This window comes from Eubalaena glacialis, chromosome 3 (genome assembly GCF_028564815.1).
Source record: "Eubalaena glacialis isolate mEubGla1 chromosome 3, mEubGla1.1.hap2.+ XY, whole genome shotgun sequence".
NCBI classification, from domain to species: Eukaryota; Metazoa; Chordata; class Mammalia; order Artiodactyla; family Balaenidae; genus Eubalaena; species Eubalaena glacialis.
This window is the reverse complement of record NC_083718.1, coordinates 130,062,097-130,076,889: the sequence shown is the minus strand read 5'-3', so window position 1 is coordinate 130,076,889 and position 14,793 is coordinate 130,062,097.

Below are 14,793 nucleotides of genomic sequence, written 5' to 3'. Positions count from 1 at the left end.
ACCGTGAAAATGACCCTACTACCCAAAGCAATCTACAGATTCAATGCAATCCCTATCAAACTACCAATGGCATTTTTCATGGAACTGGAACAAAAAATTTCACAATTTGTATGGAAACACAAAAGACCCCAAATAGCCAAAGCAATCTTGAGAAAGAAAAACAGAGCTAGAGGAATCAGGCTCCTGGACTTCAGACTATACTACAAAGCTACAGTAATCAAGACTATGGTACTGGAACCAAAAAAAGAAATATAGGTCAATGGAACAGGATAGAAAGCCCAGAGATAAACCCACGCACATATGCTCACCTTATTTTTGATAAAGGAGGCAAGAATATACAATGGAGAAAAGACAGCCTCTTCAGTAAGTGGTGCTGGGAAAACTGGACAGCTACATGTAAAAGAATGAAATTAGAACACTCCCTAACACCATACACAAAAATAAACTCAAAATGGATTAAAGACCTAAATGTAAGGCCAGACACTATAAAACTCTTAGAGGAAAACATAGGCAGAATGCTCTATGACATAAATCACAGCACGATCCTTTTTGACCCACCTCCTAGAGAAATGGAAACAAAAACAAAAATAAACAAATGGGACCTAATGAAACTTAAAAGCTTTTGCACAGCAAAGGAAACCGTAAACAAGACGAAAAGGCAACCCTCAGAATGGGAGAAAATATTTGCAAACAAAGCAAGTGACAAAGGTTTAATCTCCAAAATTTACAAGCAGCTCATGCAGTTCAATATCAAAAAACAAACAAACAACCCAATCCAAAAATGGGCAGACGACCTAAATAGACATTTCTCCAAAGAAGATATACAGATCGCCAACAAATACATGAAAGGATGCTCAACATCACTAATCAGAGAAATGCAAATCAAAAACTACAATGTGGTATTACCTCACACCAGTCAGAATGGCCATCATCAAAAAATCTACAAACAGTAAATGCTGGAGAGGGTGTGGAGAAAAGGGGACCCTCTTACACGGTTGGTTGGAATGTAAATTGATACAGCCACTATGGAGAACAGTATGGAGGTTCCTTAAAAAACTAAAAATAGAACTACCATATGACCCAGCAATCCCACTACTGGGCATATACCCTGAGAAAACTATAATTCAAAAAGAGTCATGTACCACAATGTTCATTGCAGCTCTATTTACAATAGCCAGGACATGGAAGCAACCTAAGTGTCCTAAGCAACAGATGAATGGATAAAGAAGATGTGGCACATATATACAATGGAGTATTACTCAGCCATAAAAAGAATGAAGTTGAGCTCTTTGTAGTGAGGTGGATGGACCTAGAATCTGTCATACAGAGTGAAGTAAGTCAGAAGGAGAAAAACAAATACCGTATGCTAACACATATACATGGAATCTAAAAAAAAAAAATGGTTCTGAAGAACGTAGGGGCAGGACAATAATAAAGACGCAGACGTAGAGAATGGACTTGAGGACACGGGGAGGGGGAAGGGTAAGATGGGACAAAGTGAGAGAGTGGCATAGACATATATACACTACCAAATGTAAAATCGATAGCTAGTGGGAAGCAGCCACATAGCACAGGGAGATCAGCTCGGTGCTTTGTGACCACCTAGAGGGATGGGATAGGGAGGGTGGGAGGGAGACGCAAGAGGGAAGAGATATGGGGATATATGTATCCTGATGTATGACTGATTCACTTTGTTATAAAGCAGAAACTAACACACCATTGTAGAGAAATTATACTCCAATAAAGATGTTAAAAAAAAAAAAAAAGCAATGAGTCTTCATGAGGGTCAGTTAAATAAGCAATGTTGCCAAATGTGCAAGCTGTTTTGGCCCTCTATCCGGCCTGTGAGTGACCTATTGTCCATAACCAGCTTTCCCATAAACTTTGACACGCTTTACATGTAGCCAGGTGGATTCAAAATAAGGGATAAACTACTTTCTCTTCTGATGTTAATAAGTGAAAGAAAACTATTTTAAATCTATTGAAATCTTTGGATGTATGTAACCATCATAGGCAAGATGATTTTAAACTAAGCTTTGATTCATATAGTCATACACATTTCACCCTTGGTTTTACAGAATTGTTTAGTCAGTTGTCAGTAAGATCACACAGGTGTATTTCCCCAAGATTTAGAGATGCAATCTGTTTTGTAGTAAAATACATAAACTGTTGAAGGCAGGCAGGCAGGAAGGAATGACATCAGTTTAATGAGTGAGTGGACTTAGATTGTAACATTTCTTCTAACACAAGATTACACCAAACACCGTCATCTCTCATTGGATCATTGTAATGGCCTCCCATTGCATAGTCTCTACACCAGCGGTCCCCAACCTTTTTGGCACCAGGGACCAGTTTCGTGGAAGACAATTCTTCCACGGACGGGGTTGGGGGGTGGGGGTTGGTTCAGGCGGTAATGCGAGCGATGGGGAGCGACGGGGGGCAGCAGAGGAAGCTTCGCTGGCTGGTCCGCTGCTCACGTCCTGCCGTGAGGCCCGGTTCCTAACAGGCCTGGGGGCTGGGGACCCCTTATCTACACAGCAGCCAGAGTGGTCTCGTTGAAACAACTCAGATCATGTATTTCCTTGACTTCTTCCTGTGGCTGCCAGTGGTGGATAATAAGTCAATTGCCAGTGATTGCATCTCAGCATCTATTGGGGCCTCCTCCTAGTCTGTTTCCCTGTATTGCAAATGCCAAAAAAGGCAAGTTTTTTGCCTTTCCCTTCCAGTGATGTTCAAAGCACTTATTCTCTGTATAGACCACTCCCTGCTTTACAAAGTGTTTTTATTTCTGTATCCAAACCCTAATGGGTACACTTCTAACTGAGATTAAAAATCTAAGTATTTCCTCATCTACGAGGCTCCCTGTTAACTGCACTGTCACCTTCTATTACTCTCCCTCCTCCTCATTCCACCTCAGTCACAGCTCCCTGATCTTCCTGAAACCCACCACATGCTCCTTCCTCAGTCCTTTTACTTGCTATTCCCTCTGCCTGGAAAGCTCTACATCCAGATATCTATCTGCATGCCTGACTCCCTCATTTCTTCTAGATCTCTTGTTCAAATATCACCTTCATGGGAGGCATCCCTGACCAAGCTACATAAAATAGCAATTGCTCCCAACACTCTTTTGCCCCTTACTCTGCTTTATTTTTCTGTATAGCTCTTATCATCACTCAACATTCCATGTACTTACCTGTCTATCTGCTTATCACTGTCTCTCTCCACTAAAGTGTAAATGCTATGAATTTACTGATGTATATTCATTGATGTATATAACCTGCCTATAGAACAATGCCTGTCTGAGAGCAGGTGCTTAACAAATATTTGTTAAGTGAATGATGTTTATTTGAAGTAGTTACGAAAGTTTTTCATCAGATGGGAAAGGTAGAGGTTTTCACAATTTACCAACTACTTACTATGTGCAAGTACTAGTCTCTACGTTACTTGAGACAAGAGACCATCGCCCATCCCTGGACAAACAAACAGAGCAGCGGGAGTCAGACAAGTCAAAGGTAATGGTAGTCAATTATACGTCAGTACAGCTGGGGAAAATCAATGATTGCCATTCATTCACTCATTTAACAGGTATTTACTGAGCACTTAATTGAAGAGAAAGAAATTTTTCACAAGCTTTCTCTGGGCCAAGCACTGTGCGAAGGCACAGTAAGATTTATCTAATATATTTTATAGCAACCCAATATGGTAAGTAACTATTATCCCTGACTTACAACGAAGAAATCTGAGGCCTACTAAGGCCCCAGGTTACCCCACTAGTGAAAGATAAAGATTAGCCCCTAGTTCTGTCTGACTCAATACTGTTATTCTGGTTAAAGGGAGGTGGAGAAAAGCCATCTAACCTGTTAGTGAGATCAGAACAGCCATCTGGGGTAGAACACTGACTACCTCCAAAAGTAATATGCTGCAATTAGGCAAAGATTGGAGGGTAGGGCATGCCTCCATGAATGGCGTGCATGAAATATCGTGATACTCTACTTTCCGTACAGAAAGAAACACGGGTCTTCTGGGCTTCTGTTTTCATTAATAAAGTAGGCTAAATTTTGGCCCTCTGAATTACAATAAACACACACACACACACACTCACACACCCCATTAGAAACAATGGCAAAATCAATTTAATATGTGATGTAACCCAATCATGCAAGGCAAATAATCAGCATGAAGGCATTACATATAAAGATGAGATTGAGGAAGATCTAGTATTCCAGACTCTAACAAAAGAGATATGATTGCCTATAAACAATATTTTCCATTTATAGCATATAATTAAATAACTTACATGGCAATTAAATTACATGCCAATTAAATAGAATTGCAAGTTTTAATAAAACAAGTTAAAAACAAGTGGAAGTTATTACTGAAGCACATCAATTGCTTTTTCTTCTACTAAGTTGAATTGACATTCTAAAATTTAATACTGACCTATGTTATGCACTTTCAGTATTTAGAATATAAGTTTAAGAATTAGGTTGCTAAAAGTTTTCAAGGTAAAAATTAAATAAGGTTAAGAGGGTTACATGCTTGTTTCATCCAAACGAAATAATAAAGGAAAATAAATGTTTTGATGGATTGGTTTTACTTTTATTTTTTTAAGCATTCCATTTTTTTCTCTTAATCATCCAAAGTGAGGTTTTCTTTGAAGCAAGATGGCATGAGCTGAGCTTTGATAGCACATACTTGATCCAAATATCAATTTTGTAATTTATAGTTAATGTACAGACATGTATACATACCTCTGTGTGTTCTTCTGTGACACAATTTAAACTTCAGATTAAATATATATACATGATATACATTGTGTATTTGTGTAACTTGAGAAAGAAAATTTTACAGGTAGGAAAACCTAACCCACCTTTATACTCTTCATTCCTCAAACATTTGTGTGCCTGCCCTTGGCTAGCCCTCTGCCAGGCCTTATTCCTCGCCTCAAGAAGCTTAAGTTCTAGTGCAAGACAGTTAAATGGAAAGATGAAAATATTCACTCTTCCTGATTAGCAACTGCTTATCATACTAAGATTCAGCCATTCCATCTTCTTTCCTATTGTGTTTTTTAAATTTATAGAAATTTGCTTTCATAAATGGTTTGAGTGACATCTGATGAGTAGCTGCTCCCACATTCCACCTACTTACCAGAGGGAAAAATGTCTTGCTCATCTTCTAAATACTGCACACAGGAATACATACAAATCATCTTAAAATTAATCAACTGATTACTTTCCAACTTTATCTGGAAGAAGGATTATAAGTGGGGAATAAATGGCATGGACAGGAGTAAAGGCAGGAAAGTTCTGAGTCTGAAGGGCAAATCAGAGGGGAAGGCTGAGCAGCACATGCTACATTCGATTGGTTAAACTTAAGTAGATGAAGCCAAGTGGTGAAAATAAGGCTGGAATTGAAGGTTGATTATGGGTTTGGTCCAGGGTTAGGTTTCACTGAGTAGCTTTTGTAGGACGGTGGTTGAAGGTAGTTGAGGGTGTTCTAGTGACCAGCCTAGGATTGATGGAATGTGAGGGCTGGTTAAGACCAATGGACTGAGGAGCAATGAGGGATCAAATGAATGAAGGGACTAAATGAAGGTGAAGAGCAGGTATAATTAAAATAATGGAAAAGGATTTTAAACTACCTCTGCTCCGGAAGCTGATTTCTCCCCTCTAATCACTTTAGAAAGGAGTATTAAATTTTCCCAGTCCTCACCCCCTGGGTACTGGAAGTGAGGTAAATGAGGTCACAGTCACAGTAATAACACAAATTCTGTTATTTGAATTCAGTCACTGGCTCAGGGCATCCAGCTCCCTGAAAAATCCCCCAGAAATACTTGGGGACTCAGGGCTGTCTAGACTGAGTCTGCTTTCCAAGAACCTGAGTGCTGCTGCTTTTCTACTGGGCACCCCAGTCCCCCAGTCTGCCTCTGGCCACCCCCCACCCTTGGGAAAAATGGGCACAGTGCTTGGACCCACCTGGTTGCAAATTCCCTATTCCTTGGTGAAATCATAGTGGTCCGAATTTTTACTTTTAAAACACACTGTGAGTAAATTTTAATGCAACAATTAGGGTATGTTCCACAAATTAATACACAATGAATATTTATTGATTTATTCAAGAAATGTTTGCTAAGTTCCTTCTGTGTGTGAGGCACAGAGACGGATTTAGGAAATGAAAGACAGAGCCCCAGCACTCAAGAAACTTACACCACTCTGGTCAGAGAAGCAGGCAAATAAATAGTAAACTGCAATAGCATACGATGTGCTTATTTGTTTCTATGTTTGCGGTGTGTGTATGTGGGTGTGTATAGACCCATCTTCTTCCAAAAAGAATTTAAAACCCTAGGCAGGGTGGCAAGTGTTCAGTTTTACTCCAGGAGCACAGAGGAAAGGTGCCTGACTCTGACTAGGGGTGCTTAAGGAAGACGTTCTCCAGGAGCTTATCCTATTGGATAAGGCCTATTGGAAGGCCTGAAATTCCATGTGCTGCCTTGACATCTTTGAGCCTCTCAAGGCCCTAAAAGTTCAGCCGTTGAGTTCCTCTGCTCTTGCCAGATAAGCCCTCACCAGGCGGGAAAGCCTCCCCACCCAGCTGGTTCCTCTATCAGTCGGACTGGCTGCAATCTATCCTGTCCTCAACTTAATGCCATGGCATGCCTCAATGCCAGCCTGTGAAACGCTTCAAACAGACAAGTCACATCCCCCAGTGGGAACCACGGGGTCCCCTATCCTCTTGTTCCTACAAGGCCTGCTTCCCACACCCCATCTGACTTCTTCTGCCCCCAAGTGCACCTCCCATGTGGCCCCGCAGGGCATTCAGTGCCCTCTTCTCCGGGCTGCGAGGATATGTGACTAATAACTCTTGCTAGTCTCATCTAACCAGCGTTGGGTTGTGTGTTTAGCCATCTCACACTATTTAGGGCAAGAGATCCCTCCTTCACCACCTGGGTGACTAGAAGGTGATCAGAACAGTCATGTCAGTTAAGTTTTGAAGAATGAATAAGATTTAGGTAGGCGGAGAAATGGAGAAAAGCATGTCAGAACAGAGACATAAAAGGGTATGGTATATTGTAGGAAGGACCGGTAGGTTGGTAAGACCCGCACGTAGTGAAGGCTGAGGCTAAAGAGGCAGGGTCCTTTGTGCAAAGCTATGGAGCTCATCATTTTTCCTAAAACACATTAAGAGATTTTAATCAGACATTTTACAAAGAACACTCTGTCAGTGTGTGGTCAATGGGTTTAAAGTAGGGCAAGAATAAAAGCCGAGCAGCCAGTGAGAACGCCATGACAGAATTCCAAGCAGGAAGCACGGACAGTTCAGACCAAGGCACTGGCAGTGAGTCAGGTTCTGTAGGTACAAAGAGAATAGAATCCGTTCAACTTGGTGGCCACCTGGATGAAGGACTGGGGACACAGGAGAGGGAAGAAGAGAGAATGACTGCTGGACTTTGGTCACCAGGTTCAAGTTGTCTTCATGCACTGAGACGGGAAATACAAGAAGAATAACAGGTTTGTGACTGGGAAGAATTCAATTCTGGACATACTGATTTGGAGAGGTTTGTGGAACATCCAACTTGTTTCCAGTGGGGAGTCCATATATAGGCCTTAGAGCAGGTTGGAGATAAATGTTGGAGAGTCATCAGCTCAAAGGTGATACTAATGCCTGTGTTCAGTATAAGCGAATGCATAAAGACAAGGGGGATGCCAGTCAAGAACAATGTATACAGGAAGGAGTCACAAAAAGTAAAACACATCCACATTTAAGAGGTGAGTGGAAGAAGCGATGTTTGCAAAGAAAACTGAGAAGGGTCCAGGGGTATCAGGAGAATGATGTTCTGGAAGTCCAGATGGGAAAGAAATTGAGGTGTTTATATTTTAAAGGAGATAATGAAGGTACAGGATTAAAGGGATAAATGATAGAGCAAAGTTCATGAAGAGGCCAGAGCAATGGGATTCAGAGAAAAGACAGAGAAATTATGCTTAATAAGGCAAGTTATCACTTCCAATGAAACAGGAGATAAAGACAAAAGCATGCACATAAATTTGTGTGAATAGGGTTAGTATTTTCTTCATTGAGAGAAAAAAATGCCAGATAAATTGCCTACCACTGGGTGGAATAAAACTCTGGAAAACAGTGTTCCTCATTTGGTTAACCAGCAGGCTGATGATAAAGACGCAAAAAAATTCCAGCCACTTTAGAGTTTTCATTTATGTGGAAATGTAATTGGATAGACATAAAAGGAACATAATCTGAGATGCACTTAGAAGCTAGTGATAGGTCTATAAACAAGAATATGTGAAACCAGTTAATAAACTCAAAACCTACTCTAGGATGAAAGAAACTGCAAGACATGTAAAAACTCAAATTACATGTATAAGCTGTGAAATAGAATTGCAGTGTTAATTCCTAAGAAAATAATAGTTCACCAAATAATACAAGGGTACGATTTTGTAAAAAAGCATTTGTCACACCTACTAAAACTGCTTTGATTAGAAGTGATGCTTTCAGTTGGATCTCAAATGTGATGCTGTAATCAAAATAAAGGTCCAAAACAAATTGATGAACCCAGGTTCATCTTGGGTTTTATTTTAACCATGAGTGAAGACTGAGAGTTCATTACTCGGAATGTAAACACAAAGTTTTCCCAAGATCAGATAGTTCTTATCATCTGAAGAATACTTTATCTTTTTAAAAGAAAATGGAGTATTTTCAGAGGACAATGTATTATTTCAAAAAACAAGAATAAAATAAATAAATCATTAGGATCCACTTAGTGCAAATTTAGTACAAATACACTATAATTTTCTATGGAGCATGTCATAAGAATAAATCCCGAATTATCAACACAGGTAAGAACTAATTCTGAATGTACAGATGTACAATTACAGAAGATTCAAGGTAAGATAAATGTATGACTCTGAGATGTAATGTCACTTATTTTGATTTTTGATATTAAACTCTAGATCTTTTATTTTAGAAAGCATTTCTCTTAAATAGAATTTAGCTACTGATTTGTCAGAAATAACTTTTTGTTAAAAAATATTTGAAACTGTTAGAAAAACAAAAGTGTTGGGGGAAATTATATATAACCCCCCTACGAAGATAAAACATTTTGATAAATACCTACCAGGTATGCCTTGCAATTCATTAAGTAAACACAGACAACTATATGGAAGTAGAATTATATTATGTATATTCTGTATCTGCTTTTTAAACTTAATATTCTTAATACTATGTCTTGAACATCTTCCCATGTTAGTAACTAAAGATCTACAGGATCATTGTAATTGCTACATTATGTTACACTGTATGAATGTATTAGCTTTTTAATCACTCAATTGATGAAAATTTAGGTTGTTTCCATCATTTTACTATGATGAGCAATGCTGCAATAAAAACAATCTTGACATGTATCTCTACAGACATGTCTATCTATTTAGGATAAATTCCTGCAGTGGAGTTAGTGGATTAAAGGGAATCCACATTTTAAAGACATTGCCTATCTGTTCTCCAGAACAGAAACAATTCTCTACTCCCATCAATAGTCCTTTGGTGCCCACTTCTTGTACTACTTAAGAGGTTGAACAACTCTTTCCATAAGTTTGGAGCCACATGTATCTATTCTTGTACAGATATCTACTCATGACCACCTCTCTTGTGGGGTGTTCATCATTTACTAATTAATTTGAAAAATTCCTTTTTAAAGGGTACTAATCTTTATCTGTTACTGGATATCTTTTTCTACTTTTCCTAATTTGGCCTTCCTTTTATAATTTGGGCTTTTAAGTAATAGTAGGAGGGACTTTTCACCTCTCAAGACTGTAAAAATATTCTATCATGTCTTTGTTTTCTATAATTTCATTTATTACATTTTAAATGTTTGAACCATCTAAAAGTCTTTTGATGTTGCATGTGAAGTCAGATTGTAGTTATTTTTTTCCAAATGGGTAGCCAGTTGTCTCATTGAGTAACTTTCCCCCCACTGAAAAGCCTTTTTTATCACCCACAAAAGTGAGAAGTATTTCTAGATTCTATTTTGTTCCACTGCTCTATGGTTATTCTTGGACTAATATGTCTCTACTTTAGTAACTCTAAATTTGGGGGGAAATATTTCATATCTTCTGGGACTTGTTCCAGCTCTTTTTTTTTCTGACGATTTCTGGCTATTTGCCCTTTTTTACACACACACACACACACACACACAACTTTAGAAACATTTTTTCAGGTTTCTAAAAAGTCCTATTGAGATTTTAGTATGAATTACTTTGACTTTCCAGAGTATGAGGGGAAGGAAAATCTTCACATGAATCTGACCAAGAATTCTTTCCTTGAGTGTTCTTCTATGTCACCCAGGAGAGTTTTATAGTTTTTTTATTTTAAGATCCTGTACATTTCTTGTAAATTTGGTCACTTATATTTTACCATTTTTGAATTAGTAATAGTTGTACTGCCATTGTGAATGAGATCTTTTCCCATTACATTTTCTAACTGATCAACTGGTTCTTATTAATTTTTTGTATATTTATTATGCAATTAGCCACCTCTCTGAACTCATAGTTTTTCTATCTGTTCTCTTGCATTCTCCAGGTTTTAAATAACAGAACTGTAAATAATGATTCTTCTGCACACTCCCTTCCAATATCTGATTATGTAAAATTTTAAAAATTTAAAGGATATGCTTATTACTAGTACTTTTCATTAATTTTGCATAGACATAATATATACTATCAGTGAATAAACTTAGCTCTTTTGGTTAGCTCAGTAAAGATTTCCCTAACTACTATTTTTTTCCTGGGTTTTTTGGAGGGGGCACACATAATTCAAAAGTTGCATTTATATTTGTTTTTTGTTTGCTCTATCTTATTTTTTTTTTTCTCATCCCGTTTCTTTACATTTTTGGAGAGGGATACAATTTATCCATATGACCAATGAAGTTTTCCGTAGTCAGTAATGCTGACCTGTACCTCCTATTTGTGAATAGAGAATTTGTGTTTGGGGTTTCCTTTTATTTTCTGCATATTTCAGGATGCTCCCTCTTCATTCCTCCCCTTTTTCTCAACTTACTCTTTATGGCTAATAAAAATGAAAGAATAATTATTTAGACACATCTTTGTGTAAGACAGAGTGCTAATAAGTACTTCATAGACATTAGCTTGTTTAATTTGTACAAACTCTGAGGTAGATGTTACTACCATGTTACATGTAAGGAAACTGAGACTCCAAATCACTAGGTAACTTGCCCAGGACTCCACAGCTAGTCAGTAGTAGAGCCAGGATTTAAAGCCAGGTCTTTTGCCTCCATAACCCATGCTTTTAACCCTACCAGAGGGTTTCATGTGCCCTGCTCTCCTCCCTGCTCATGAGGGAGCTCAGTTCTTTTCAGATATACACCTGGAGTGAGGTGGTCTCCTAAGTGCCTGTGCCAGTTCCAGTGCCTGCTCAACTAGGGCATGAGCATCTTCTGCTGTCACCTACAAATTGGCACTTGCCATCTACCTCTACAAGGATCAAATTATGAGCCACTGCAGCTGCTGACCTTCAACACCCACTGAAAGGAGTTCAGGGTGGGGATCAGGAATGAGGCACTCTGTGCTCTGGGAAAAACTGGCAGAACAGGTCTTCAGATAATTATTTTCAGGAGAAGATTTTATGAGCCCAATTCTTGCATCTCCTCGTATTTAGAAAAGCACTAAAATCCTTCATGGTGACATCTGCTCCTCGTGACTAGCAGTAATCTTCATGAGATTAGCAGCAACCTTCTGCAAAAAATGTGTGCTTGATTGCATGTACTCCCCCTTCACCAAAATCACATATATACTGACATCGCCCCCCTTACCTCTTTGGAGCAGTTTCTCAGAGCTATCTCGTCTCCCAGGCTATAGTCTTCATTCTGTCCCAAATAAAAAACTTAACTCGCAACTCTCACATTGTGCTTTTTCAGTCAACAGCTCCACAATTCTTAGTCTGGTTTTGCTACAGTCAGACAAATGTTCTTTGCATGAGTGCTGTATACTCTCCAGCATTTGCTGCAATCTGAGAGTCGGCTACTCTCCATCCATCTACAAGGCCGTCTCTGGGGTGACTGTACATCCGAGAGTGCAAAGTTCTCCCTCCTGAATCTGCAGTTGTACCAAAAATTGAATCCTGTAGTCTCTAAAGGAGATGAGGGATCCTGAGGGCTGGGCATACGTCCCTAACTGGCTCAGATAATTTCTGTGTAATAAGGGGTTTGATTCTCTAGGCAGTGTATCTCTTGTGGCCTGCGTTAGAGGCAGTGACTGAGTGAAGGCTTTTTCTTACCTACTCTGCAGCTAATCTGGGTCAATAAATCAAATGATTGACACTGAAGTTAGTATAAATTCCCAACGGATTTTGGTACAGGGTTTCCTCTTATCTTTAGTTATTAGTACTGTTGCAGTCTTTGTGGGTATTTTTACATGAAGCTAGCAAAGGATAAAATCCAAGACTGCTAATCTGTGGCCACATTTAACACACAATTAATGAGCATCTGTATCATGCAATCAGTTTGGGATCAGTGTTAGACTCCCTCTTAAAGAACATATGTGGACTGTCCCCATCAACACCGAGTGGTCATTGACACAGGCCAAAGTGGATCTAGATTTCTTTCTATGATACATTTCCTAGGCTCTTTCCTTGGATGGAGGAAGCTCCCACAATATGAGCTATTCCTAAGCCCTATGGATTAGCTAAATTGTCTTATGACAATTTTAAATGATATTTTAAAAAAAATCGCTCTACCAAAAGAAATGGTAGTGTTGGAAAGAGAATTAAGGATTGAGCTAAGGTGTTTTCCTATCTGTGAGACATGGTTGAGGAGGCTGAGAGAGCCAGGTGAAAGTGACCTGATAGGTCTTGCTGTTCTTGAGTTATCTTCTGCAGAGAAAAAGCTTTTACATTGTGAATTGTGGAGGTCCCTTGGAACACATAGGATTTCTTGTCTCAGTAAAGCTGAGCTAAGGACATTATACAATGCTACCTGATTTTTTTTCCCTTTCAGAAGCATCCAAGTTATTTTGGTACTTCTATGGCCAAAGCTACTTTGGATAGCAGGAGGTAACAAATGCATTGAAATATTAAAAGTGTAACTGGAAATCCCAAGCTACACTAGGTGCCCCTCATCTGTGTCCCCATGTCACCCCTTTGTGATGGTCAGTTTTGTGTCAACATAATGTCATGTTTTATGTGTTTACAAAGAGTCACCTGATGATTTTAAGTAGATTACCCTCAATAACGCAGGTGGGTCTCATTCAATCAGTTGAAAGCATTGAACAAAAACTGAGGTTTCCCAGAGAAAGAATTCTACCTAATACTGCAATATAAAAACTCTGCTAGTCTACCTCATAGATTTAGACTTGTCGGGCTCCATAATTGTAAGAGAAAATTCCTTAAATTAAATCTCTTTATACATACACATGTTTTACTCAGCTCTCATCCCTACTCAGCTCTAAGCTCAAGGATGTTGACTATGTCTTATACATCTTTGTATCCTCAAATTCCAGCATGGTGCCTTCTGAAACTCTAAGTATTCAATAAATACTTTGAAATAATGGATAAATGGATAAACCTTTGGCATGACAGTTTGCCTTCTTAGGCTCAGGGTGGCTGATCCATTTGATCTTTTAACACATTATATGATCCTAAGCAAATACAATTCTAAGGTCAAAGCAAATAGGAACAGAAATTCAGATGGTTGAAACGCAAAATAATGTTTGTTGATTCTACAAGTTATTCTCTACTTTGTATCAGGGATAGCACTGATGAATGGGGTAGTAGCCCTTGGTCTATAAGCACCAACAGTGCAGTGAACATAGTTCACTGAAAATTAGGACAAGACCAGAACTAGAACGACGAGGAGATTTGTACAGGGAACATGTCCAACGCTACATAGCCATAAATATGGTAGTTAATGCATGAACTTTGGCTAGTTTTGCCTTTGAAATTAACTGAACTGTATCAATGGATTGTGCAGTGTTAAGCGAGCAGTATGCCTTAGCTTATTCTATAGATGAGGCAAATGTGAAAACAGATTAAATTGACTTTTACGGAATAATTATTCCTTTACCTTTTTGAATGGGAAGGAATCTTCCATTTTGAAATGTATATAAAATGCTAATCTCTAGATTCATGACATTGCTTTTTTTTTTTTTTAAAACTTTGGGTTTATTTATTTATTTATTTATTTATGGCTGTGTTGGGTCTTCGTTTCTGTGCGAGGGCTTTCTCTAGTTGCGGCAAGTGGGGGCCACCCTTTATCGCGGTGCGCGGGCCTCTCACTATCGCGGCCTCTCTTGTTGCGGAGCACAGGCTCCAGACGCGCAGGCTCAGTAATTGTGGCCCACGGGCCTAGTTGCTCCGCGGCATGTGGGATCCTCCCAGACCAGGGCTCGAACCCGTGTCCCCTGCATTGGCAGGCAGATTCTCAACCACTGCGCCACCAGGGAAGCCCCATGACATTGCTTTTTTAACAATTTTTTCAAATGTATTATTTTTCACTCTACAAGACTCTAACCTGTAAAAGAAATAATAAATAAACTTGGAAAATGCTAACAGTAAAAACACTTCAGCCATGGCACGTAGAACCAGAAGCCAACGGCCCTCAATTATAGAAGTTAGCAGTGCTTTCTGTTCACTATGAAAGCAGGATTCCACATTCAAACAAGAAATTGTCATTCAACAGAACAAACCAGGTCAAGAGAATCAACCATATAATATAATAACAGATAGGAGGCTGTGTTCACATGAAGAAAAACAAGAACAAAAATAACAACTAAA